Source organism: Orcinus orca, chromosome 16, assembly GCF_937001465.1.
Source record: "Orcinus orca chromosome 16, mOrcOrc1.1, whole genome shotgun sequence".
Classification (NCBI taxonomy): domain Eukaryota; kingdom Metazoa; phylum Chordata; class Mammalia; order Artiodactyla; family Delphinidae; genus Orcinus; species Orcinus orca.
The window spans coordinates 45046321-45073958 of NC_064574.1; the positions used below are offsets into that span (position 1 = coordinate 45046321).

At 44.7% G+C, this 27638-nt stretch overlaps 1 long non-coding RNA gene across 1 annotated transcript; it reads left to right on the forward strand.

Annotated features, from left to right (window-relative positions):
* The first annotated feature begins 2956 nt into the window (after positions 1-2956).
* Positions 2957-27638, forward strand: LOC117201528 (uncharacterized). Its single transcript, XR_007472067.1, has 4 exons — positions 2957-3361; positions 3643-3739; positions 23367-23413; positions 24640-27638. It is a non-coding gene; the product is annotated as an uncharacterized LOC117201528 (long non-coding RNA).

Consider the following 27638-nt stretch of genomic DNA (forward strand, 5'->3'; position numbering starts at 1 on the left):
TTCTCTCCTTGTGTCTCCATCCCTTTCCACTGTGCCCTCTCTGTGCATGTCTGTCTCTGTGTCCTAATTCCCCGTTTCTAGAAGGACACCAATCTTATGGATCAGGGCTCATCCTAATGACCTCATTTTAACTTATCTTTGTAAAGTCCCAATTCCAAGCAAAGTCCCAATTTCCGAGCAAAGTCACATTCTGCGGTTCTGGTGCTTAGGATTTCAGCATATCTTTTTTCCGGGGAACACAGTTCAACCCATAACATGGAGGAAAGAAAAAAAAACCCAACTAATTTCAAGTTCTGTACCACGCTGTGTGACCTTGAGCATTTCCTTAACATCTCTGAATCTATTTCATATAGTATACAATCAGGATATCAACACTCCCTTGTAAGGGTGCTGGGATGACTCACTTAGTCTCACTTTGCTGAAAAGATGGTGCCCTTAGAATCTTGTCTGGCACACAGTTGAGGTTCAGTAAAAATTAATACTCTTGCTATAAAAGCTACATAATATATATACATATTCACACACTACGTCAGTTCAATTATCTGTCTTAATTTATCTTTATTCAAATTCATAGCTAAGGTGGCAGTATGATTTATTTGAAACAAATGTGTACATTTTATTTATCTGTATATCTATGTATCTATATATTTTACTTATCTATATATCTATGTATCTATATATTGCGGTTTAAGTGGAAAAGCCTCAATTCCAGATTGAGTCGGCTTGACTTCAAAGGCCGGGCCCTGGACCCACCTGGACCCATCTGCTGCCTTAGGAGGACTGGAGGCCAAGCCTGGCCCTGACAGCCCAGGGACTGCATGCGGGTCATTTAGCAGCGTCACACCCCCCCTGGATGCATGGGATGGGGTGGGGTAAGGATGCAGGGGGTGGGCAGGGCACGTGTGCAGAGTCCTCTTTGTTTCCAAACTGTCAGGACCAATAATAACTTGCTGTCATTTTACTGATTTTGACTTACCGATGCGGCATTGCTAATGGTTTGAGCAAATAGTTTTTTGGTTTTTTTTTTAGCAAATAGTTTTAACACAACTTCCAAGAGACTTTTCACAATCTGTTGTAATTATAAATGCTTTTCTTAAACCCTTGAAATCCTAGTTGTCTGCAAAGGGAGATTTCAAAGGACCGAGAAAAGTACAGTGAAAGAATCAGAAACAGGTGTTTAAATTGTTGGGGAGTTCGAGGTGGTTTTGAAGGATGTATAGGAGTTTTCTAGGCAAAGGAGAGGAGAGGAAGGCTACTCTAGGCAGAGGAGAATCCGTACACCATCTCTTAGTCCTGAGTTTCCTGCTTGTGCCGATGGCACTACCTTCTCTTACTGAATCCTGGTGAGAAGTGAGATGCCTTATCCATCTGGCTTCCTGCTGTGTCCACAGTCAGGAACAGCGCCTAGACAGAGCAGTCACTCAATAAAAACGTGTGCTGTTGAACCAGTAGCGTTCCCCGTGCCAGCAGTGGAAGAACCACTGCTTACCCGCTCAGTTCTCACCCTGTCAGTGTGCTGCCACACCCTTTTCTTCCATTTCTGCTCCCATTCCCACAGCAAGAGTCTCATTTCTGAAACAAGGGCAGCCCTGCAGGTAATCTCGCCACCTCGTGTTAAGTGCTCACTCCAGATATCCCTCCACTGCTGTAAACCAGGTTCTCCGGAAGGGCAGTTAGAATGTTTCTTCCTCTGTTCAAAAACCATCACTGACTCCCCAGTACCTGATGTGCTCAGTACAAGTGCTTCTTGGCTTTTAAGACTTATGCCAATATGACCACTTCACTTTTTCAGTTTTGTAACTTACATCTTATCGCTGTAAGTTCCGTGCTCCAGCAAAACGGAAGTATTTCCTGCTCCCAGAACACGCTATTTCCTCACCTTTAAATCTTTCCTTCATGTGGTTCCCAGGACATGGAAGCACTCTCCATTCCAAGTACAGCTGATGAAATCTACCCCCTACGGAGGCCCAGTCTTGGGCACCACCACCCTCATGAGTCTTCTCTGATCAATCCTTCCTAACACTTTGTGTCTCTCTCGTGATACTTAACATATTCATCTTGGAACATTACTCTCTGTACCTGTGATTCTAGCTGAGATCCTTCAGTAGAGTGGACATGCTAGGTATTTGTAGGATTGAACTAAGCACGAGTTATGTACAATGCCCTCTGCTAGGTGCAGGGGATACTGCCAGGGTGACCTTCTGAGGATGATACAAGAGAAAGTATTGGGACTTATTTTGTAAATCCAGAAGTAGTATGCACATTTGAGGTACTATAAAGATGATGATGAAGATGAAGATGGTGGTGATGCTAATGGTGGTGGTGGTGATGATGATGATGGTGGTGGTGAGGATGGTGGTGATAGGGGTGCTGATGGGGGTGGTGATGGTGGTGATGATGAAGATGAAGATGGTGGTGATGGTGGTGCTGATGGGGGTGATGACGGTGGTGGTGAAGATTGTGATAATGGTGGTGATAAAGGGGGTGATGATGGTGTATGCACAGGACATTTGCATCTCCCCCTCCAGATCTACTCTCTAACTTTATCATCCTGTTCTGTCCCATGGGAGGCCGACCTCATAGACCGTTCAGCCAGCCTCCTTGTCCTTTGGCTTTCTGTTGGTTTCACCCAGTAGAAATATCAATGAAAAATCAAAGTGAGAGGAGAGAGAGCTTGGGTGTTTGTTCCCCCAGCTCTCTCTCTTTGCTGGGCCTCCACTGAAAGTAGCTTCATTCTGAAAGTCTCAATCCCTCCCAGCTGATCTGTCCTCTATAGTTAGAAGTCCTACCAGATTCCAGTTACTGGTCCCCATGTTGTCCCTTCAGGACTAGGATGGTAATACTACCCCCACCACGTGGTTGTCAGTCCTAGGGTGTCACTAATAAGTTCCCTCATCCTTGCCGTAACCGCCTTTTCAAAACTCTCCACAATTTCCTTTTTTCAGTGCGACATCTGCATTTCTTACCAAGACCGTGACGGACACAATAGTGATGGTGGTTGTGGTGACAGTGCTTGTGGTGATTCTTCTCTCAGCTGGTAGTCAGGGGATCCGTATGTGTAACCATGCAGAGAAGCCAGAGAATCATGGTAGAGGCTAGCAAGATGCTCACTGTGTTAGCTACCTACAGCTGTGTGACAAGTCACCCCCAAACTTAGTAGCTTTAAACAATAACGAAAAGGTACTATTTCTTATTGTTTTTGCAGGTCAGTAATTCAGCAAGGGAGAGTGGATGGCTCGTTCACTGACTCGTCTAGCAGTTGATCCCAGCTGGTGGCTGGGGAAATGTTCAGCTGGAATGTATACATGGGGCCTCTCCATGTGACCTGGGCTTCCTCCCAACATGGCGACTAGAGTCCAAGGTGAGCCCCAGAGACACAGAGAGTGAACCAAGCCAAAGCTGTGTTGCCTTTATCACCTGGTCTTGGAAATCACTCACGGTCACTTGTCACTAGCATGTCCACCATGTTAGTTATAAAGGTCCACCCAGGTTCTAGGGGAGGGAAAGAGGCCTCACCTCTCAGTGGAGGAGTGTGGACATCTACGATTGATTGTCGATTGTGTGAAGTGGACTAAAGTGATGTAAGTTACTGGATTCACTCATATATCTCCCCGCACCCCTCCTTCCCTCCTCCTTCCTCAGCAGGGCACATGGTGGAGATGACGATGACACCAACCTCAGGGAGCCTGGATCCCTGAGTCATCACCTGGAGGAGAACCATCCAGTCCATAATGACTTTGTAAGCATGAGAATTACACTTTCAGTGTGTTAATCCTCTCAGAGTTGGCAGTTGCTGTAGGGTTTTATTCATATCCCCAAACTTGGAGCCAATGTCCCCCTCTTCTCCTATTAACAGTACATGTATCAGGACCACAAACGTATGATGAAAGCAAAGGGCTGGGGTTCATTTCTTTTTCCTCCTTATAACCTATGTGCCTCCCCGCCCCAAGGAGCAGCAATAAAATGACTGAGAGAAGTAGAAGGAGGACCTCGTGGGACTGCCTGGGTCACTGACCAGCAGGACCACTGATGCAGCCAGAAATGTCTCGGCCAAGCCAAACAGTGGAAAAGGGAAAATGTTAATATGAAAGCTGTAAATATTCAGTCCTTTTTTGAAGGATTTAGGGGAAAATGGAGACTGTTGTGTTGGAAATGATTGACAGGCGTGTATCTGCAGAGGTCTCCCTACACCACCCAAGACATTGTCTGAAGGAGACAGCATGCCTGATGTCTGTCCCAATAAAAAGCCTGAGAAAAGCATCTGTCAAGTGATATTTAGAACTGACATTTTCATAAGGATTCGGTCTATGGAGGGTTTTGGCAGGGCTCGGAAAATCACATTTCTCATCCTTCCTCCCCCCGCCTTCTGCAATTAACCAAACTCACAGTGTTAAACGTACATTCAAAATGACTTGCGTTAGGGACTACATTTTTATTTATTTATAAATTAATTAATTAATTTTATTTTAGCTGCATTGGGTCCTTGTTGCTGCGTGTGGGCTTTCTCTAGTTGCGGTGAGCGGGGGCTACTCTTCGTTGTGGTGCACGGGCTTCTCATTGCAGTGGCTTCTCTTGTTACGGAGCACGGGCTCTAGGCACGCGGGCTTCAGTAGTTGTGGCACATGGGCTCAGTAGTTGTGGCTCGCAGGCTCTAGAGCGCAGGCTCAGTAGTCGTGGCACACGGGCTTAATGGCTCCACGGCATGTGGGATCTTCTCAGACCAGGGCTCAAACCCATGCCCCCTGCCTTGGCAGGCGGATTCTGAACCACTGCACCACCAGGGAAGTCCCGGGACTACATTTTTAAAAGCTTTTTCTTTAGCCTGGCCTACCCTGCCGCTAAAAGCTTTTTATTAATAATTTTGACAGTAATAATCATTCCAATTGTAATAATAATAATAATGCAAATAATTTCAAGAATTGTTTCTTTCTTAAACCATTTAAGTTGCACACATCATGACTCTTCACTCCTAAATATTTCAGTGTGTATTTTCTATGAAATGGGATTTTTTTTGCATAACCATAGCACAGTTGTCGACCTCAGTAAATTTAACATTGACAATATTTTTCTCTAATCTACCAATAGTGTTCTGATTTTATCAATAATTTGACTCAAGATTGTAGGGTTTGGCTTTTTTTCCCCTTAGCACATGGTGTCATGTGTCTGTGCTCTCCTTTTTCTGAAATATTTCTTCAACCTTTTTTTATACTTTACGATATTGACAGCTTTGAATAATACAGTTCCTTATTTTCATTTTCCCTTGTTTCCTCATAATTAGATTCAGGCTGTGCTCAGCTGCCGGGTACCCACAGGTGATGCCATATTCTGCCCAGGGCATCCCTTCAGGCACACAGTGGTCCATCTCCCCTTGTTGGTATTGATTTTAATCACAAAGGGTAATGACTTCCATGAAACTCTTCAAAAGGAAGAGGCCTCTGAAGGTATAATTTCCTGGAATCTATTTTCTAAGTATAAGTCTGTGGACTTTCTAAGAATGAAGCATGGGGTGTGAATGTTTTCTTGGTGGAAGGAAGCCAGGTAGATACATCCTAGCGCAGCAACTGTGCTTTCGTGCAGCTGGATTAGGGGGCGAGGCTGGGTCTCCATGCCCGCAGGGAGAGAAGACCGGGCCAGGACACGTGCACAGGCAACGTCCGCTGAAGCTGGGGTCTCAGATGTCGAGGGAGGCCTTCCATCTGGCTCTAAGCTTTGGGAAATGGAAGCCCAGACCCTGCGTTTATTCTCCATCAATTTGGAAATTCCTGAAGGAGGATGCTGGCCAGTAGCCATCCACGTAGATGGACATCCCTGCTCTCTCACCAGGCGCACTGTCCTTCTGATATTTCCACGTTGTGCTCGGGGGAGAAATAGGAGGGATGCTCACCCCACTTCCAGGGCCACTGATTGGAGGGGGGTGACTCACATAGTCTCAAGTCAGAAAAGGTCTGGATAAACTGGCCTTCACGAGGTTAAATATAAAGTGTACATTATATAATCACAAGATGACCTACTGTGTTTCCTTGGTTCTAAGAGGCTGACCTCTACCTTCTATTGTTTGTGAACTTTAAATGCCTCCTAAAATCTGTGACGAAGGCAACAAATTATTTAACAGGTAAAGTAGTTGCCGATATAAGATCTACCTGGGTGCAGATAAATGTTCAGCTCATTGTCACCTGGCTTCTCCTCCACCACTGGTTACACTGAACAGGAATGCATTTTTTTAAATCGAAGTACCATTTACATACACTAAAGTGCATCCTTCTTATTGTACAGTTCCCGGAGTTTTGAAAAATGCATACTGTCATGTAACCAACACCAAAATCAAGATACGGGGCAGTTCCACAAAAAAAGTCCCCTTGTGCCTCCTTGTAGCCAAACCCTTCCCTCCTGGCCCCTGGCGTCACTGATCTGTTCTCTATCCTTAGAGTTTTGCCTTTACCAGAATATCATAGAGATGGAATTAGATCTGTGTAGCCTTTCTGTGTCTGGCTTCTTCTGCTCCTTGAACGCCTTTGAAATGAATCCTCTTTGTCACAAGTGTTAGTCGTCAGTTCCTTTCTCCAGCTGAGTGGTACCCATGGCAGGGATGCCCCAGCACATGTTTACCTAGTCATCATTTAAAGGATATTGGTGTTGTTTTCAGTTGGGGCTATTATGAATAAAGCCATTATAAACATTCATGTCCAGGTTTTTGTGTGGACATAAGTGTTCATTTCTCGTGGGTAAATAGTTAGGAGTAAGATTTCTGGGTCATATGGTAAGTGTATGTTTAACATTTTAGGAAGCTGCCTAACTGTTTTCCAAAGTTGTTTTATCAGTTCGCACAGCAATGCATGTGTGTCCCATATCCTGGTACTGTCAGCATTTTGTAGAAATTCTAATATAGGCATATTGGTATCTTATGGTGGTTTAAATGTGCATTTCCTTAATGACAAACGATGATGAATATCTTTCGATATGATGATTTGACCATATAACTTCCTTGGCAAAGTATTTGGTCAAATTTTTTAAATTGCACTATTTTCTTTTTCCTGAATTTTCTTTTTTACATATTCTGGGCAAGTCCTTTATCTGATATGTGTTTTGCAAACATTGTCCCCTAGTCTGGGGCTTGTCTTTCTGTTTTCTTAACAGTGTCTTTTTAAGAATAGTTTTTTTTTATTTTAGTGAAGTCCAATTTACCATTTTTTCTCTCATGTGTTGTGTTTTTGATGTTGTATTTAAGAAATATTTGTCTAACTCAAGATCCCAAAGATTTTCTGACTTGTTTTCTTCTGGAAGCATTATAATCTTACATTTAGGTCTATCATCCACTTTGAGTTTATTTTTCTATGTGGCATGAAGTAGGGATTAACGCTGTGTACATTTACAATGTGAGTTTTTTATTTGTCTTCCTGCAAAGATGATACTAAGTCAAGGATATATCTCACAAATGATAAAGTCTTCAGCTGAGAGAAGTGGAAGAGATGCCAGACTTGTGCAGCCTGGCTTAGTTTTTGTGAGAAAGATCTAGAAGCTAAGGTGGGCGACATGCTCCCTGAATATGACAGTGTGCCTCAGCTGTTGAATAGGTTGAAATCGTGGCATCCACATCAAAGGAGGTACTAATCCTACTGTTTTCCATAATAGACAAGCGATGCTTGAATTGCTGTTAAATTTTTATGTGTTTTTTTTTTAAAGAGAGATACTGACAAAAGAAAGCAGTATGACAATGATCTTGGTGTATTTGGCCCGGGATGGGGGTAGGAAAGAGGGAGGTGGGGGACTGAACAGCATTTCTGAGGAGCAGGAAAGAGTCTTCATTCTCTGGAAATGCAGCCCAAGGTTAAGACCTCAAACTCTGACATCAGCCAAACTAGTTTAAAATCTCAGTCCTATATCACTGTAGCTGTGGGTCTTTAAGTGACTAGCTTAACCTCTCTGATTTTTTGTTTCCACATCAATAAACTGTAGATAAGAAAACTACCTATCTCATAGCTTCTATTGTGAGCAATTAAAATAAGATAATCCGTGCCAAATACCTAGCTCGATGGCTGGTGTTTTGTAGGTTCTCAAAAAAAGTTAGCTGTTTTTCTTGCTATTCATTATTTACCCCCTCAAGTTTCATTCATGTATCAGGCATCAGGGGTATCCAAATGGGATGAAATTTCTGCAGAGGCTTGGCCTAGTAACATTGGGAATTGGACCAAGGCAGACAGGCTCCCAGAGATTGACTTAGTTGTTTGCATGGGCGTTTTTGGTGTGTGTGTGTATGTGTGTGTGTGTGTACAGTGTGAGCTAGGCTTGAGGATGTGTACATTTCCCATGGTGCGAGTTTTGTCTTCCTGAAGAGATAATATTAAGCCCAGGATGCATCATACAAATGCTGGGATATTCACTTCAAAGGAGTATGATAAATAAAAGTCTTCTGAGACACCCAAGCCAGCCTGGGGGCCAGAGTTCCACCTTGGCTTTCCAGAGGGCCGAGCCTTGCACTCAGACCGGAAGGAATCAGCCTGGGGAGGGCTGGGGGAGGACACAGAAGGTGGTCCACACCGGGCAGTTAGCCAGTGTCCTAGAGCCTGGTGGCAAAGAGCATGGGTCTTGGAGCTACCGACACATGGTTTTGGACAAATCAGTTTCTGGGCAAGTGACTTACCCTCTTTAAACCCCGGTTGCCTCGCTTGGGAGGCATGAATAATTTCTCCATCTCAGGTGGGTGTAAGGAGGAAGAGAGACACTTGTGCAGCCCCTGGTGAGCACCCAACGGTTTATGCTGTCTTTGTAATTATCCTGATAACTCAAGCAAGCCAGTTAGTCTGGGGCAGAGGGTGAAGGAGGAGGCTTGAGGGGCAGGGGGACGGGTGAGAAAGGGGCTGGGATCCGTGATGAGGAATGTGGATGTTATCTTGAAGGTAATGGTTAACCAGGGAAGGGGCTTAAGCAAAGAGTGCAGAATTTTAGAAAAAGCACCCGGACACATGGCAGGTCGACAAATCGCAGGAGGTCCGACAGGGGCAGGAAGAGTAGTTAGGTGACGTGGAGAAGTCCAGGCAAGAAACAAAGACTGCAGAGCCTAGGCGATGGCATAGGGGATGGAGAGGAGGGGCAGACACGGGGAACACTCAGGAGGCAGCACAGAGGCTGGGCTGGGGTGAGACGGGAGCGGCAGGTGGAGATGCGGGCGTTGGGGGCTGTCCCACTCGGGCAACGGGGCGGACGGGTAAGGAGGGAGAGAAAATGAGTTCACATTCATCCTGATGTGGCCGCGGATCATGGAGTGCAGATGTCCTGTGCGCAGTTCACATGTAGACCTAGAGCTGCAAGGAAGGGTCCTCCCTGGAGATGCCCATCAGGCAGATGTCAACAAATAGCTCGACGAAACTCCAGTGGGGCCAAAATTGCTCAGAGACAGACTGGTTAGGAGACGCCAGATAACCTGCGTGTCCAGGCCTATTCTGCTGGTTGACCTTGGGCACGTTACTCAACCACTCTGAGCACCACCCAGTTTCGTCATCCGTAGAGGGAGAGTCAGAGTCCTTGTGGCCTTATTCAGGAATGAAATGGGTACAGACATGCCGAGGGCTCAGAGCAGGCAGGGCAAGCGCTCCAGAACCTTCCTTGCTGCCAAGAAGGGCAGAGGGCTGAGGGGAGGGGCTGGGAGCAGCCCCAGGTGAGGAAAGAAGAGCTGAGGAAGGGTCTTCAGAAGGGAGGGAGTCTTCAGAACACAGGGTTGGAGGATCCAAGTGAGGGGCCTCTGAAGGAGGGTCCTGGACCATTTCACGAGATCCAGGGAGGAACCGAGGAGGGTCTCCCAGATGAGACAACCAGGAGGTTGTGGGCATCGTTGGTGGGTGGGAGGCTGCAATGGGAAAGAAAGCAGAAGGAGCAGAGTGAGATGAACGCTTAGCTAGAAGAGAAACAGAAGAAGCTCTCTGTCCTGAGAACAGTTAAAGCAGTTGGACAGGGAGAAACTCTTCAGCTCACGTGATACAATACATCCCGGGGAGTCGTGTGCTCATTGTACAGCTGGGCAAAGCAAACTGAGTCTCAGAGAGGTTGGAAGACTTGCTCAAGGTCACACAGCTGGTGAGAATAGAGTCTGATTTCAGATGGACTTGGCCTTAAATTCTAAAGCCAAGAGGTGAAGGCAGACAGGAGGAGACATGGGCTCAAAATTAGAAAGAATGTTTTAGCCATCACGAACACCTGATGATGGACTAAACAAAAGTAAGGAGGCCCCTGTCCTGGGAATGTGCCCTCGTAGCCCAGACAAGCAGCCTCCAGGAGGAACCATCATTTCACCTTGTGTACACAAGTTTACATAGTGGATAGCGAGTTTCTTGAAGTTTTATTTATTTTTGAATCTCCTGATTTACTACAGTGCCTGTGATATCGTGGGAATTTAAGAAGGTGTGCAGGCTGGCTGGCCTTCGAGGGGATCTTTGTACTAAGGAATTAGACACGTTATCTGTGCTCTAAGGCCCTTCCCTGGTCTGAGTCTGAAATCTCTGAGCCACAGCTCTGAAATCTCCAATGGGGGGAGTGAGCTCTGAGCATCAGGGGCTGAAAAGAAGCCGAGCAGATACCAGCATGCCAAGAAGGAGCAGGGTGGGGACCCAGGCCAGGAGTCAGTTCGTCAGGGACCAGAACCAGGCCTGGACCCAGGAAACAGAGATCCGGCGCACAAAGGGCTTCTAGAAACATTAACCTCTAACAGCAGGTGCCGAGAGAGAACTGAGGTCCAGGACACGGGGTGGTAGACGCGAGCCAGTCAGGTCCTCAGGCCCTGCCTTGTGGGGCGAGCTGGCCAGGATCTTGCGCTCCAAGAGGCTGGGCCATGTGGGCCGTTCCCCATGAATCCTGAGTGAGCCGGAAAGTTGGTCTCCTGGGGACGCTGGGAAGGAAGTGAAAAGGGCATCCTCGGTAGTCCTGAGCCTTCCTTCTCTGACTGGGCGACGTAAGACAGGAGTGACATTGAGAATCCTTGCAGAGATGCTTTGGAAATGAAGGGCCAACCACAGGGCACTTCATATACTTTACGGGACTCAGTGCTCAAAGCAAAGCAGCCGTGTTTGTGATACTGAAGCCCAGAGAGGGTGAGCACCTAGGCTAGGTCACACAGCTAGGAAACAGAGAACTTGGAGGGAAGCCCAGACTCCCAGGGTTAGGAAAAGAGGAGCGAGCTTCTCAGGTCAAAAAACTTCTCAGTCATTCTTTTCTTCTCGAAGATACCAAGACCAGAGAGAAGACATTGATGGAGAATCCAGGCAGGCTTTTTAGAGCCGGGGAACTCATTTGAGGGGAAGAAAGATTTTGTCTGTTGGATCGTGTTCCTTGATTCCGGATGCAGGGCTCACCCCACCGTGCCTCTGGGTGCGTGGAGACCTTGAGGGGCACAGGCTTGAGCGCAGTGCGGTGTGAGGACAGGATGCACGCGGTGCACGCGGGCACGCACTTGTCGTGTTCTCCGTAGAGAATGCTGTGGGGAACCCATCACGTGAGGGTACAGCAGGCGCTTGGGAGCTGGACCCCAGTTCTGCAGGCTGCACGCCCCTCTGGTTCGCTTTCCCAGCATCAGGCCTGGAGCGTGACCTCCAGTCCCTGGGAAGTGCTTTGTTCTTCACTCCCTGCCCCACCGTCTTTGTTCCTGGTGGAGCTAATTTGGCCCAGGGGTGGCTAATTAGCCCCAAAGGTGAGGAGAACAATGGCAGAAGTCCTGGACTTTTCCTCAGCTGGTGTCTCAGCTTTCTTACGAGGTGGGGAAGGGGGACAGGGGATCCTGACTTCTTAGACCCCCTTCCAAGCTCTGTCCTTGGTCACGTGAGATGCTGAGTTCTCTCTATGTAAACTCACCCGCCAGCACTATGACAGCCTTACGATATCCACGTTGGCCCTGTCACCACCGGGACCCAATTGTGAGAAAGCTGGAGTTTTTTCCTTCTCTTGGGAGGTAAACTACTGCTTTGCTCTGTAAAGGAGGAAGAAGCAAGGGGACCACTCGAGTGTGCCGGATGCCCCGAGGTAACGTTCTCCCAGAACGGCCCCCAAAGCTGGCATGCTGCGGCCCTGGCTTGCCCAAGCTCAGAACATGCACTCGTGTTGTCACGTTTCCAAGCTTTGTGCTGCACTTACACAGACCATCCATCTGTGAAGAGGGCCATTGTGGTCTCTACAGACTGGGGCCCAAATCTACCTCTGAAGGTCATCCAGGCCCGCTTCATTGTGGGCTCTTGATCATAGGAAAGGCAATTTTTAGACATCTCTTTTTTTAGTGTTAAGTATGTTATTTTTACCTCGGGGTTCAGAAAGGGGAAGAAATTCATCGGGCTTCCCAGAGGGTAACTAGGACCCTGATGCCTTACAGCTTTCAGCAGGAACCCAGATAGTCTTGGTCAACGGGCACCCACAGATATGCAGAATGGGGGGCAGAGACCTTGGCAAAATGACACGGGAGTAAATCTGTCTGGTGTCCTCCCCCCGCCCCTCCATCCTCCCTGCCTCAAATCTCTAAAGTCTTTCTGGAGCCTGGTTTCTGGTTTCTCCTTATTAACTGAGGGACCAGAGACCATACACCTCTACTCTTAAAAGGTTACACACTGTAGTGGTTGAGATGGAGGTGTGCGGTCACACAGAGGGTCGGGATCCGCTTACCACTCACTAGTGACAAGATGCTCAGCCCCATCCTGTGATTTTTTTTTTTTTTTTTTTGCGGTACGCGGGCCTCTCACTGTTGTGGCCTCTCCCGTTGCGGAGCACAGGCTCCGGACGCACAGGCTCAGCGGCCATGGCTCACGGGCCCAGCCGCTCCGCGGCATGTGGGATCTTCCTGGACCGGGGCACGAACCGGTGTCCCCTGCATCGGCAGGTGGATTCTCCACCACTGCGCCACCAGGGAAGCCCCTGTGATTTTTTTTTTTTGTGCTTCATTTTTCTCATCTGTAAATGGGGATAATAGAACCTAATTCACAAGGTTGTTCTGAGGATTAAATGAGCTCCTATGTGTAAAATCCTAAAAACAATGAATTATCATTATTTTTGCTTTCCAAAAATAGATGGCTAGTGGTGTCATTCTAAGACCATTGGTCCCTGAGAGTGAAAAATATGGACAGTGGCTTTCTGGATCCTTCCTAGTCTAGGATCATTTCAAGGTGTTAAGCACGACAGTCAGCCACTGATAACTCTTCTGTTTTTGTGTTTCTCTTTTTTTTTCCTTTTCCCACTGGCATGCTTTCTAGATATTTTGTTTCTCTCTAAGATGATAATCAGCTGATATTACTGACTAATCAATTTTAACAGGAATTTTTAAACAGAGTAAGTATAACCACTGCTTAACCAACAGGAACGATATAAATATAAACAAATAGGAACAATACAACTATGTATCTCTCTATGTGGCACGAAGTCTCTAAGACCCAGTGCCTCCACTTCCTGGTTCCACCGCCTCGTGTCATCCCCTCGCCTTGAGTAACTTGCTTCTGACAAATAGAATATGAGCACAGTGAGGGGGCATCTCTTCCATGATTAAGTTACGAAAGATTGTGACCCCATCTCGCTGGCAGTCTTGCCGCTTTAATGGAACCAGCTGCCATCTGTGTTGGGGAGGCCCCAGGGTGAAGAAACAAGGGTGACCCAGTCAACAGCCAGAGAGGAACTGAGCCCTCAGGAAACCCAGTCCTACAGACAACCAGTCTGAGCGTGGAAGACATCCTTTTCCAGTCGAGCTCCTGGATGAGACCCCATCCTGGCCACATCTCAACTGAAGCCCAGACCCAAGCTAAACCTTCCTGGTTTCCTACCAACAGAAACTGTGAGACAATAATGTGTTGATTAAGCCACTGAGTTTGGGGTAAACTGAACAGCAGGAGGAAAATTGTTGCACACGCTGGGTTATCTGAATCCTTGCCTTGCATCGTTTCTCAGGGTGGTTACGCAACTCCTGCCAGATCACACAGCCAGGAAGTTGTAAACCTGGCCCTTGAACCCACATCCTAGCTGTTTCTCAGTAGAGCCTGCAGGATGTAGTGTCCTGGACTATCTCCTGAGATTTCCTTTATGCATTTTAGCTTCAGTTTTTACAATGATTCTCTTGCTTTCATCATCTGAGGTGGGGAAAGAATCAATGCTCACCGGCCCCCAGCCCTGCCAGAGACTCTGAACACACTGTCACACCTGGTCCCCCTAGCTTGGTTACGTGGGCACTGTCGTACTCAATGTACTGGCTTCCCCAAAGTGGGTTTTGAAGACACTGACCCCTCAAAGTGCTCTGTGGAAAGTGTCCCATGGCCACAATGTTTGGGCAACACCAAGTCCCCCTCTTGGTGACTCACTATGCATGTGAGTCCAGTAAAGTCCGGAAGAGTCACAGCGAGGACCGCTGCCTAATGTTCTGTACCGTGTGTCCTAACCCTAAAGACTCTCATCCAGCTCACCTCCCAAGGAACATTCCACAAGACACGCTTTTGGGGATGCTGGCTTACAGGCAATTTTCACACTTGTATTTTTTTTTTGGCTGTCTCTCCCAAAAAACTTTGTAATGACAGCATAACATTTTCCATTTTACATATGAGCAAACCGAGAGTCAGGGAGTAGTCAAATCATCACAGATCATGTCTGTCATCAGGCTGGTGGCCAGTCTGCAATATTTGCTGTGGTTACCCTCCCTCCCTCCCTCCCTCCCTCCCTCCTTCCTTTCTTTTCTAAATTTCTCCTACGGCTCCACCATGTCACGTTCTCTTCCCATTTTCACACTGTTCCTCATCCTATCCCCTCATTTCCAAATCCTCAGCGCCTATCTTGTCCCTGAACGTCGGGATTTGGCAAACTTCCAGAACATCTGGAAAGGTGCCCTTGCCTCCCTGCCCACCCCCAACAAGCTGAGGCCTCCTGACAATTGTCACTGTGTGGGGTGGGAGGGCGTGGGAGAGGTCAGGACCCCAGGCTCTGGAGCCAGAGTGCCTTTGCTTGCTTCTCTGTGCCTCAGTTTCCTTCTCTATAAAATGCATATAAAAATAGTATCCATGTCATAGAGCTGCGGTGGGCTTAAAGGAGCTTCTCCAGGGAAAGCCCATAGTACAGAGCTTGGCAAGTAGTGAGGCCCGGCAGGTATCAGTTATTATTACTGCGCGGCCTGTGCCTCTGTGAACTCCGTGGGCGTCAGAGCACATGCGTGTTTATCACCTTAGTTCCTTTTTTTTTTTTTTTTAATTCAACGAGTATTTATAAAGCACCTAATATGTGCCAGACATAGGTTCTGGGCATACAACAATGAACAGTCACTATCTCTTCTGAAAGAAGAATGAAATAAACAAGTAAAAATAAATAAATGAGCAGGACAATTAAGGACTGATAAATAAAACCAGTTATTACAGACAGAAAGTGGGCTGGGTGGTGGTGGCTACTTTAGATTGGGTGATCAAAGATGCTACTGATTTTTCACAGTTAAGCAAACTGTTTGTTATGGTTTATGACAAACATCCACTCTTAAAATATGAAATTTCCAATTACTAACTTATTAAAAAAGAAGAGCATTAAAATTTTATTAAATGCTTTTTAGGCATCTATTTAAATGTGTTTTATTTTGAGTTGTTTTTGTTACATGAATTCATAATGAATTACATTAATTGTATTCTAATTTTGAAACATTATAAAAACTGTATTATAAAAATTCTAATAATCAAGTTATGTATTATTACTTTAATCCATAGATGAATTAATTGTCCTAATATTTGGCTGAATCTGTTCCACCACTTGTTTTTGTACAGCCAGCAAGCTAAGAATGATTTTAACATTTTTAAATGAAAAAATCAAAAGAATAATAGTGATGATGACAGGTGAAACTTATCTGAAATTGAACTTTTGGTGTCCACAAATAACGTTCTGTATTACTTTCTTATTGCTGCTGTGACAAAGTACCACAAATTTAGTGGTTTAAAACAACACAAAGTTATTCTGTTACAGTTCTGGATTTTAGAGTCTGAAATCAGTGTTTCTGGGACAATGTCAAGGTGCTCATGGGGCTGGGTCCCTCCTGAGGCTGAGGGCAGAATGCCTTTTCTAAATTTTCGGGGTGAAATTCTTTCTTTTTTTTTAAATTTAATTAAATTAATTTATTTTTTTATCCAGCAAGTTCTTATTAGTTATCTATTATGTACATATTACTGTATACATGTCAATCCCAATCTCCCAATTCATCCCACCACCACCAACAGCCCCCTACCCCGCTTTCCCCCCTTGGGTGTCCATACATTTGTTCTCTATATCTGTGTCTCTATTTCTGCCTTGCAAGCGGGTTCATCTGTACCATTTTTCTAGATTCCACATATATGTGTTAATATACGATATTTGTTTTTCTCTTTATGACTTACGTCACTCTGTATGGCAGTCTCTAGGTCCATCCACGTCTCTACAAATGACCCAATTTCATTCCTTTTTATGGCTGAATAATATTCCATTGTATATATGTACCACATCTTCTTTATCCATTCGTCTGCTGATGGACACTTAGGTTGCTTCCATGACCTGGCTATTATAAACAGTGCTGCAATGAACATTGGGGTGCATGTGTCTTTTTGAATTATGGTTTTCTCTGGGTCTATGCCTGGTAGTGGGATTGCTGGCTCATATGGTAATTCTATTTTTAGTTTTTTAAGGAACCTCCATACTGTTCTTCATAGTGGCTGTATCAATTTACATTCCCACCAACAGTGCAAGAGGGTTCCCTTTTCTCCACACCCTCTCCAGCATTTGTTGTTTGTAGATTTTCTGATGATGCCCATTCTAACCGGTGTGAGGTGATACCTCATTGTAGTTTTGATTTGCATTTCTCTAATAATTAGTGATGTTGAGTAGCTTTTCATGAGCTTCTTGGCCATCTGTATGTCTTCTTTGGAGAAATGTCTATTTAGGTCTTCTGCCCATTTTTGGATTGGGTTGTTTGTTTCTTTAATATTGAGCTGCATGAGCTGTTTATATATTTTGGAGATTAATCCTTTGTCCATCGATTCATTTGCAAATATTTTCTCCCATTCTGAGGGTTGTCTTTTCATCTTGTTTATAGTTTCCTTTGCTGTGCAAAAGCTTTTAAGCTTCATTAGGTCTCATTTGTTTATTTTTGTTTTTATCTCCTTTACTATAGGAGGTGGGTCAAAAAAGATCTTGCTGTGATTTATGTCAAAGAGTGTTCTTCCTATGTTTTCCTCTAAGAGTTTTATAGTGTCCAGTCTTACATTTAGGTCTTTAATCCATTTTGAGTTTCTTTTTGTGTATGGTGTTAGGGAGTGTTCTAATTTCATTCTTTTACATGTAGCTGTCCAGTTTTCCCAGCACCACTTATTGAATAGGCTGTCTTTTCTCCATTGTATATCTTTGCTTCCTTTGTCATAGATTAGTTGACCATAGCTGCATGGGTTTATCTCTGAGTTTCATATGCTGTTCTGTTGATCTATATTTCTGTTTTTGTGCCAGTAGCATATTGTCTTGATTTTTGTAGCTTTGTAATATAGTCTGAAGTCAGGGAGTCTGATTCTTCCAGCTCTGTTTTTTTCCCTCAAGATTGCTTTGGCTATTTGGGGTCTTTTGTGTCTCCATACGTATTTTAAGATTTTTTTTTTCTAGTTCTGTAAAGAAATGCCATTGGTAATTTGATAGGGATTGTGTTGAGTCTGTAGATTGCTTTGGGTAGAATAGCCATTTTCATAATATTGATTCTTGCAATCCAAGAACATGGTATATCTCTCCATCTGTTTGTGTCATCTTTGATTTCTTTCATCAAGGTCTTATAGTTTTCTGAGTACAGGTCTTTTACCTCCTTAGGTAGGTTTATTCTTAGGTATTTTATTCTTTTTGTTGCAGTGATGAATGGGATTGTTTCCTTAACTTCCCTTTCTGATCTTTCATTGTTAGTGTATAGGAATGCAAGAGATTTCTGTGCATTAATTTTGTATCCTGCAACTTTATCAAATTCATTGATTAGCTCTAGTAGTTTTCTGGTGGCATCTTTAGGATTCTCTATGTATAGTATCATGTCATCTGCAAACAGTGACAGTTTTACTTCTTTTCCAATTTGGATTCCTTTTATTTCTTTTTCTTCTGATTGCCATGGCTAGGACTTCCAAAACTATGTTGAATAATAATGGTGAGAGTGGGCATCCTTGCCTTGTTCCTGATTTTATAGGAAATGCTTTCAGTTTTTCACCATTGAGAATGATATTTGCAGGTTTGTCATATATGTCCTTTATTATGTTGAGGTAGGTTCCCTCTATGCCCACTTTCTGGAGAGTTTTTATCATAAATGGGTGTTGAATTTTGTCAAAAGCTTTTTCTGCATCTATTGAGATGATCATATGGTTTTTATTCTTCAATTTGTTAATATGGTGTATCACATTGATTGATTTGCATATATTGAAGAATCCTTGCATCCCTGGGGTAAATCCCATTTGATCATGATGTATGATCATTTTAATGTGTTGTTGGATTCTGTTTGCTAGTATTATTTTGTTGAGGATTTTTGCATCTATATTCATGAGTGATATTGGTCTGTAACTTTCTTTTTTTGTAGTATCTTTGTCCTGTTTTGGTATCCGGGTGATGGTGGCCTTGTAGAATGAGTTTGGGTATGTTCCTTCCTCTGCAATTTTTTGGAAGAGTTTGGGAAGCATGGGTGTTAACTTTTCTCTAAGTGTTTGATAGAATTCACCTGTGAAGCCAACTGGTCCTGGAATTTTTTTTGTTGGAAGATTTTTAATCACAGTTTCAATTTCAGTCCTTGTGATTGGTCTGTTCATATTTTCTATTTCTTCCTGGTTCAGTCTCGGAATGTTGTGCTTTTCTAAGAATTTGTCCATTTCTTCCAGGTTGTCCATTTTATTGGCATAGAGTTGCTTGTAGTAGTCTCTTATGATGCTTTGTATTTCTGTGGTGTCTGTTGTAACTTCTCCTTTTTCATGTTTAATTTTATTGATTTGAGTCCTCTCCCTCTTTTTCTTGTTGAGTGTGACTAAAGGTTTTTCAATTTTGTTTATCTTCTCAAAGAACCAGCCTTTAGTTTTATTGATCTTTGCTATTGTTTTCTTTGTTTCTATAACATTTATTTCTCCTCTGATCTTTATGATTTCTTTCCTTCTACTAACTTTGGGTTTTGTTTGTTCTTTCTCTAGTTCCTTTAGGTGTAAGGTTAGATTCTTTATTTGAGATTCTTCTTGTTTCTTGAGGTAAGATTGTATTGCTATAAACTTCCCTCTTAGAACTGCATTTGCTGCATCCTATAGGTTTTGGAACATCGTGTTTTCATTGTCATTTGTCTCTAGGGTATTTTTTAAAATTTCCTCTTTGATTTCTTCAGTGATCTCTTGGTTATTTAATAACGTATTGTTTAGCCTCCATGTGTTTGTGTTTTTCACATTTTTTTTCTCTGTAATTGATTTCTAGTCTCATAGAATTGTGGTCAGAAAAGATGCTTGATATAATTTCAATTTTCTTAAATTTACCGAGGCTTGACCTGTGACCCAAGATGTGATCTATCCTGGAGAATGTTCCGTGTGCACTTGAGAAGAAAGTGTAATCTGCTGCTTTTGGACGGAATGTCCTATAAATGTCAATTAAATCTATCTGGTCTATTGTGTCATTTAAGTCTTTTGTTTCCTTATTAATTTTCTGTCTGGATGATCTGTCCATTGGTGTAAGTGAGGTGTTATAAAGTCCCCCACTATTATTGTGTTACTGTCGCTTTCCTCTTTTATAGCTGTTAGCAGTTGCCTTATGTATTGAAATATTCTTATGTTGGGTGCATATATATTTATAATTGTTACATCTTCTTCTTGGATTGATCCCTTGATCATTATGTAGTATCCTTTTTTGTCTCTTTTAACATTAAAGTCTATTTTATGTGATATGAGTATTGCTACTCCAGCTTTCTTTTGATTTCCATTTGCATGGAATATCTTTTCCCATCTCCACACTTTCAGTCTGTATGTGTCCCTAGGTCTGAAGTGGGTCTCTTGTAGACAGCAAATATATGGGTCTTGTTTTTGTATCCATTCAGCGAGCCTGTGTCTTTTGGTTGGAGCATTTAATCCAGTCACGTTTAAGGTAATTATCAATATGTATGTTCCTATTGCCATTTTCTTAATTGTTTTGGGTTTGTTTTTGTAGGTCCTTTTCTTCTCTTGTGTTTCCCACTTAGAATAGTTCCTTTAGCATTTGTTGTAAAGCTGGTTTGGTGGTGCTGAATTCTCTTAGTTTTTGCTGGTCTGTAAAGCTTTTGTTTCCTCCATCAAATCTGGATGAGATCCTTGCCAGGTAGAGTAATCTTGGTTGTAGTTTCTTCCTTTTCATCACTTTAAATATATCATGCCACTCTGTTCTGGCTTGTAGCATTTCTGCTGAGAAACCAGCTGTTAACCTTATGTGAGTTCCTTTGTATGCATTTGTCTTTTATCCCTTGTTGCTTTCAATAATTTTTCTTTGTCTTTAATTTTTGTCAATTTGATTACTCTGTGTCTCGGCGTGTTTCTCTCTTGGTTTACCCTGCATGGGGCTCTCTGTGCTTCCTGGACATGGGTGGCTTTTTCCTTTCCCATGTTAGGGAAGTTTTCAACTATAATCTCTTCAAACATTTTCTTGGATCCTCTTTCTCTCTCTTCTCCTTCTGGGACCCCTATAATGCGAATGCTGTTGCATTTAGTGTTGTCCCAGTGGTCCCTTAGGCTGTCTTCATTTCTTTTCATTCTTTTTTCTTTATTCTGTTCCATGGCAGTGAATTCCACCATTCTGTCTTCCAGGTCACTTATCCTTTCTTCTGCCTCAGTTATTCTCCTATTGATTCCTTCTAGTGTAATTTTCATTTCAGTTATTGTATTGTTAATCCCTGTTTGTTTGTTCTTTAATCCTTCTAGGTGTTTGTTCTTTAATTCTTCTAGGTCTTTGTTAAATATTTCTTGCATCTTCTTGATCTTTGGCTCCATTCTTTTTCCAAGGTCCTGGATCATCTTCACTATCATAATTTTGAATTCTTTTTCTGGAAGGTTGCCTAGCTCCACTTCATTTAGTTTTTTTTTTTTTTTTCTGGGGTTTTATCTTTTTCCTTCATCTGGTACATAGTCCTCTGCCTTTTCATTTTGTCTATCTTTCTGTGAATGTGGTTTTCTTTCCACAGGCTGCAGAATGAGAGTTCTTCTTGCTTCTGCTGTCTGCCCTCTGGTGCATGAGGCTATCTAAGAGGCTTGTGTAAGCTTCCTGATGGGAGGGACTGGTGGAGGGTAGAGCTGGATGTTGCTCTGGTGGGCAGAACTCAGTCAAACTTTAATATGCTTGTCTGCTGATTGGTGGGGCTGAGTTCCCTCCCTGTTGGTTGTTTGGCCTGAGGCGACCCAGCACTGGAGACTACAAGCTCTTTGGTTGTTCTAATGTCAGACTCTGGGAGAGCTCACACCAAGGACTACTTTCCAGAACTTCTGCTACAAGTCTCCTCATCCCTGTGGTGAGCCACAGTCACTCCCCGCCTCTACAGGAGACCCTCCAACACTAGCTGGTAAGTCTGGTTCAGTCTCCTATGGGGTCACTGCTCCTTTCCCCTGGGTCCTGATGTGCACACTACTTTGTGGGTGCCCTCCAAGAGTGGAGCCTCTGTTTCCTCCAGTCCTGTCAAAGTTCTGCAATGAAATCCCGCTGGTCTTAAAAATCTGATTCTCTGTGAATTCCTCCTTCTATTGCCAGATCCCCAGGTTGGGAAGCCTGATGTGGGGTTCAGAACTTTCATTCCAGTGGGTGGACTTCTGTTGTATAATTGTTCTCCAATTTGTGAGTCACCCACCCAGCAATTATGGGATTTGATTTTACTGTGAATGCACCCTGGCTGCCATCTCACTGTGGCTTCTCCTTTGTCTTTGGATGTGGGGTATCCTTTTTGTTGAGTTCCAATGTCTTCCTGTCAATAATTGTTCAGCAATTAGCTGTGATTCTGGTGCTCTCTCAAGAGGGAGTGACCACATGTCCTTCTACTCCACCATCTTGAACCAATCTTAACCTTAGCTCTTTACACATAGAAGACCTTCAAAAAATACCACTGCTAACTCACTGAACTTACTGTTCTGGAAAGAATCTCAGGTTCTCCAAAGCAAAAGGGGCAATGAGGACCTCTCCCCAGGGTGGCAGGGACTGGAGCGGAGACTCTGGGGACTGAGGTCACTGACAACCCAGGAGGAGGGCAGAGGCAGGAGCCCAAGCCTGCAGCCTTGACTCAGTGCCCAGCACCCTGCTGCCCTTGAATTAGAGCCTCTCAGCCTTGCCCAGCCCTGGTTGGAAAACCAAGAGCTTTAGATGTGATCTTCTGAGGTGTGACCCTGACTCTTGCTGCCTGAGAACAAAGGCCGATTAGGGCTCTTTTGTGAGAGGTAGCTGAGTGGAAGCTGAGGGCTGCTTCCCCAAAGGGTGGCCTGATCACTGGCTGGATTTCTAAAATAAATGCCCCACCTGTGCCCACTTTTCTAATCGGTAACATCCCAGCCTTTAGCAGGGGTTCTTCAGCTCTCCCTGACCCATGTGGGGACTGTCTTGATCTTTGGGATCCTTTTGGAACTTCTCCTCCCACGACACCTCCAGGTGCTCTCCGACATAAACTTCACCCTCTGAGGAAACAGGCTCTGGGAACCCGACTTCAAAGCTTGGCGATGTGGGCTCCTCGCAGAAGTACTTGAAGCAACAATGAGATTGAACCAGGTCTGGGTCGGGCTCCGAGTGGGCATGCCTGGACCTGGCAACTATTGTGTCCAAAGTCACGGGGCAGCCACAGACAAACAATGCACCTGGCAGCCCACAAGGGTCTCTTTCAAAGCTAAGTTGCTCTTGCCAGCTGTGCCAAGCAGAGGACCTGCATACACAAACTGTCATTTATTTTTTTCAATATCAAAGAATTACACTAAATGAAAATCATAATATTTTTTTCTTTTTTTATAATAAATGGAGTATAACCACATCAAAGGAAAAATTTACACAAAAGAAAGAACAAGTCCTCCTGTGATCCTAGGCCTCTCAACCACCATGATCTTTCGGATGCCTCTATCTCTATTGTTTCTGTTTTCTTTTTTATTTAAAACCATTGTCGTAAGTATATAAAAATTTGCCTCTCTGTTGCTTGTTTAACTGAGAATCACTACAGGCACAGAGGTGCTGTGTCATCTTTTTATGCATTGTTTTCATGGGTATAGAGCTTTCCTTCAAAGTGATTTGCTGTGACAAACTCAAACATTTTTCGTTTTTGGAGAATGATGTGCTATTATAAATAAGACTGGTGACTATCCCTGGACTATAACATGCAGAATTGATGACTTGTTTTGTTTTGCATTTTGATAATTCTGCCATTTTTCTTTTTCTCTTTGTCCAAAATGGAGACTCCAAATTCATTGCCTCTAGACATGTGTGAGACTGCAGTGTTCAGGTAAGGTGATTTTTTTTTTTCATATCCCAACATTTTATTAGGAAAATTTTCAAACATACTGAAAAGTTGGAAGAATTTTGTAATAGACACCCATAGACTAATTCAGGGTGACCTTTGAGCACAAACATAATCTTTGAAGATGCTGAGCAGCAATTAACCAGTAGATACAGAAATGTCTGTTGTTTTCCACCTGGTGCTCCTTGAATGTAATAACCATGGCAATTTATTGTTATAAGATTTTATAGCCTTTACTGTTTTTCAAAATGCCTTCAGGCCTATTTTCTTACTGTATCCTCAACATCCTCAAGGTTTAGCCAAGGCAGGTGTTACCAGGTGTCCTCTGTACGTTTACAGATGAGGAAATGTATGATCCGAGAGGTTACGGGGACTGCCTAGGGCCACACAGTAAGACAAGTGTCATTGCAATACCAGGGCTGAGCTCTCAGCTGAGCCACGCTCCTACAGAAATGTCTCCCCTTCATTTATTAACTTATTAATTAATGACAGGTTTTCTACAGCCCTTTCAGCTCCCTGATTCTGCTTGTCTGTGACTTTGGATCTTTTCAGGATACAAAGGCAGGGGCATGTGAACCTGTAGTCCTGCCACCATAAATACCAACGTGAGGATTAAAGACCAGCTGCAAGGGGATTTCAAAAGCCCCATCGAATCCCAACACTTTTCTCAAGACACAATTTATCTTTGTCTGTGAAAGTAGGGCTAATTTAGACAACGATTAGACCCCAAAAGTAATTGTGCATATGAGCTGGGTTGTCTCCCTTGGAGAAGAATCTGGGAAGATTCTGGATGGTTCTGGAGGCAGGGGGTTCACTCTGGAATGGTAACCACCAACACCACCCTCTCCACATCTCCTGCCTGAAACTAGTAAAAAGAATCCCTGCCCATGCCTCGAATGTGGATTGTCACCAGGAACGGTGGCTTTTCCAGAATGGCCCATGCTCCAGCGTCCATGTCCCACCGGGGAAGCAGCCTTCGATGCTCAAGAAGGCACCATGGTGGGACCTGGGGCCACATCCACCATGCAAAGTGCCCCTGGGATCTGGGGCACGAGGAATCCTCACTGGATCTCACAGGCTGTCCTTCCCCAACTTCCTTATTTTTATTCCTCCATCAGAGCAAGTCAACTGTCTCCACACTTGCTCTGAAAACATGTTTAACATGCACTGACAGCCCACTCTGACACAGGCATCGTTACTCCATTTTACAGACGAAGAAACTGAGCCTGGGAAGTTATCGAGAGCCATGACCATCTCAGAAGAGACCAGCTCATCTCAGAAGTGATCTCGCTGGGAAAGGCCGTAATTTTCCACCAGGCCACGGGGCCCACTTTGCATCCACAAGGAGAAGCTTGCACAGTTGGGCTCCTCTCCTGCCTTGTGTTGTCTGGACCCTGGGGCCAGTCTTATTTTGCATGAACAGAGTTGTCCTGGTCCCAGCGATTCTTTGCTGGTGTGGAGACTGGAAGTAGGAGCCCAAGGTCCACCAGGCACGGGGGCTCGTGGAGATGGTTATGCTCAGGGCAGGGGTCTGGGGATGACACAGCTTTTCTACAGAAAAATGCCCTCTGTCCTCTGCATAGTCCTTGGTAGCCAACCTTAGTTTTGTCTTGCTTTGTTTTTTTCTCTTCAGCCTCCAGAAGAGTGTCTGTTCAACGTAAAGAATAAAGCATGAGTGAGTTCTGAAAGCCACTGGGGAGACCTCCTTTTACTGGGGACATCTGCTTGTCCTTGCCCTTTGGAGAAATCAATGAATTTGATTTTTGGACAGGTGAAAATATTCATTGGAACACCATGGGTGAACAAAGTCCACCCTCCCAGCCCTCATTGATTTCTCTGAAGTTGGCCAGATGTTGTCACAATTTCCCTGTAACAGGTCCTGGGGAAATTCTGTGCTGAAAATAGCACCCGGGAGCTGGTGGCTGCAAATGGGACAGTTATTCCAGGACTCTTCTCAGAAACAAATACAAACCTTATAACAAAACCCATTGCACCAGTAGAAATCCCATGGAGATGCCTTCATAATTTGGAACTTCATGATTCGCAACTTCATACCTTCAGCTACATGATGGAAAAATTCCCACACGGGATCAGTTATGAAATCCACAGCTAAGTCAGCCTCCTCCTGGGGCTGGTGGGCTGGGAACTGCAGTCACTTTTGATGGAATAGAGGACCCCCAGGAAATGAACCTGGAATGCTGGAGACTGGGGAGAGTTTTGTCCAAAGCACGTCTCTCTCTCTCTCTCTCTCTCTCGCTCTCTGCCTCTCTCTCTGCACACTGTGACTTGCTAACCTCTTTCCTTTAGCCAGTAGCCTCAACTTTATTTTCACCACATCATTATTTCTGTGGCCCGGACATGCCAATGGGATGTCAACATTATTCTGATGAGAATTTTATTTTATCATGAGGATTACAGGCAAATGACATAACAGCTTTCTGTTCACCAAGGAATCTCTGGCAAAGGGGGAAAAAGCAGATAATCCAGGGGAGGGGAAGGGCACTCACTTTTATTGCACGCCTCCTAAATCCAGGTGCTTTACGTAGATTATCTCAGATCAGTTCCTCCTAGGCAACAGCCTTGTGAGGATCGTCATTCGACAGACAAAGAAAGGGAGACTTAGGGGGGTTGAACAAGTTACCCAAGACCTCAAGACCTGAGCTTAAAAGCAGGCAGACGCAGGGGCTAAAGTCTAGAATCTTTCCACTGACAAAGCACCATCTCTACATGCAGAATACCTTGAACTCTTAGACTAACTCCCGAGGCTGCAGACCAGCAGGAGAGAAGTGAGGGCAGCTACCTGGTGTCTCGGGGCTGAGAAGAGGTCCGCTGGGGAGCCTTGGACAAACCAGAAGCACAGCAGCTCGGGGCCTGTCTTCCTTCTCCAGACGCAGCTCTCCCCTTGCTCAGTGAGAAAGGACAGATGGACAGCCTGAGCCTTGCCTTCGTTAGGCCGCAGCCTTCCCACTTTGAATGATTCAAGCCCTCCCCTAGCTATCAAGGTATGTAGGGCTGCCCTGTCACCTTCAGCCTGCACCAGGGTACAGCAGATGGCGTTCAGGCTGATTCTGCTCCTCTGCTTGACTAATCTCCCGGGCACAAGAGTAAACAGAGAGCTCGGGACACCATATGTCCCTGACTCACTGTGCTGGCCGGAATCACCGCTGTTCTCCATGGCATATGACTTCCTGGGCCCAGGTGGAAGGTGGGTCAGAGGAAACCTGCCTGAAAGTTACAGGCGGAAAGATTATAGACGTAAAGACACACATAGGGAGTGGACATCGGTTAGTCATATCCTAAATGACGTTTATTTTTAAAGCCTGCTTTGTTTTCCTAGACAGCGTTCGACTTCGGCCATTCCTTCCAGGGGCCAGCACAGCACTGGCCACCGCAGACCCTCAGGGGATGTGGCTGGAATCAAAGGATTGCCTGCCTAATTCATTTCCTTTGTTTACCACTCTGGAATTTCACCCACAAGTTGAAAATGAAGCTGACTGTGGTTCAGTTGAAAGATGTCCTCTTGAGATGGGGAAGTGGCATCCTGGTAGGATATCAGTTTCTTCTGACCTCTTCAGAGCCCCCTAAGCAGGAGAACCAAAAGGGCAAGGTTGGAGCGAGGGTCTTAGGGTGGGCTGCTCAGGGCCTGAGATAACTGGAGTTCTTCTGGGGACGCGCACTTAGCACTCATTAGGAAGATAATGGCTCATGAAACTTCTATCACTCTTTTCTTGGTCAACCAGAATACTGGGAGTATAGGTCAGTCAAGGCCAGAATTCTCAGGTGTAGGATCTCAGGAGTATTGCGCTGGAGCGGTTGGACCTGTCTAGTCATTCCTTTCCTGCATACAGAGGGTGGGGTGCAGTAACCCACCTAGGTTCATACGGTGGGGAGAGGTCAACACGGATCTAGAGGTCTCTCAACGGTCCAGTGCTTTTGTTGAAAGAAAGAATCCAGTGGGACCTCCAGCATTTGAGTCATTCTGAGCCCCTGCCCTGGGACCCCAGGGATGGATGTCTGCCTTTCACACTGCAGGCTTTCGGGCCATAGCCTATACTTGGTAACTGGAGTCACAGGAAGGTTAAGAATGATCCAGAGCAGCAGTAACAGTCAAAGCCACTCTAGACCAAATCGTTAATACTATCAAGAGCTGTTCACGGCAGTTTCTCAGTCCCTATCCCTTCCAACCCTGAAAAATTTGCAAGGGGGTTTT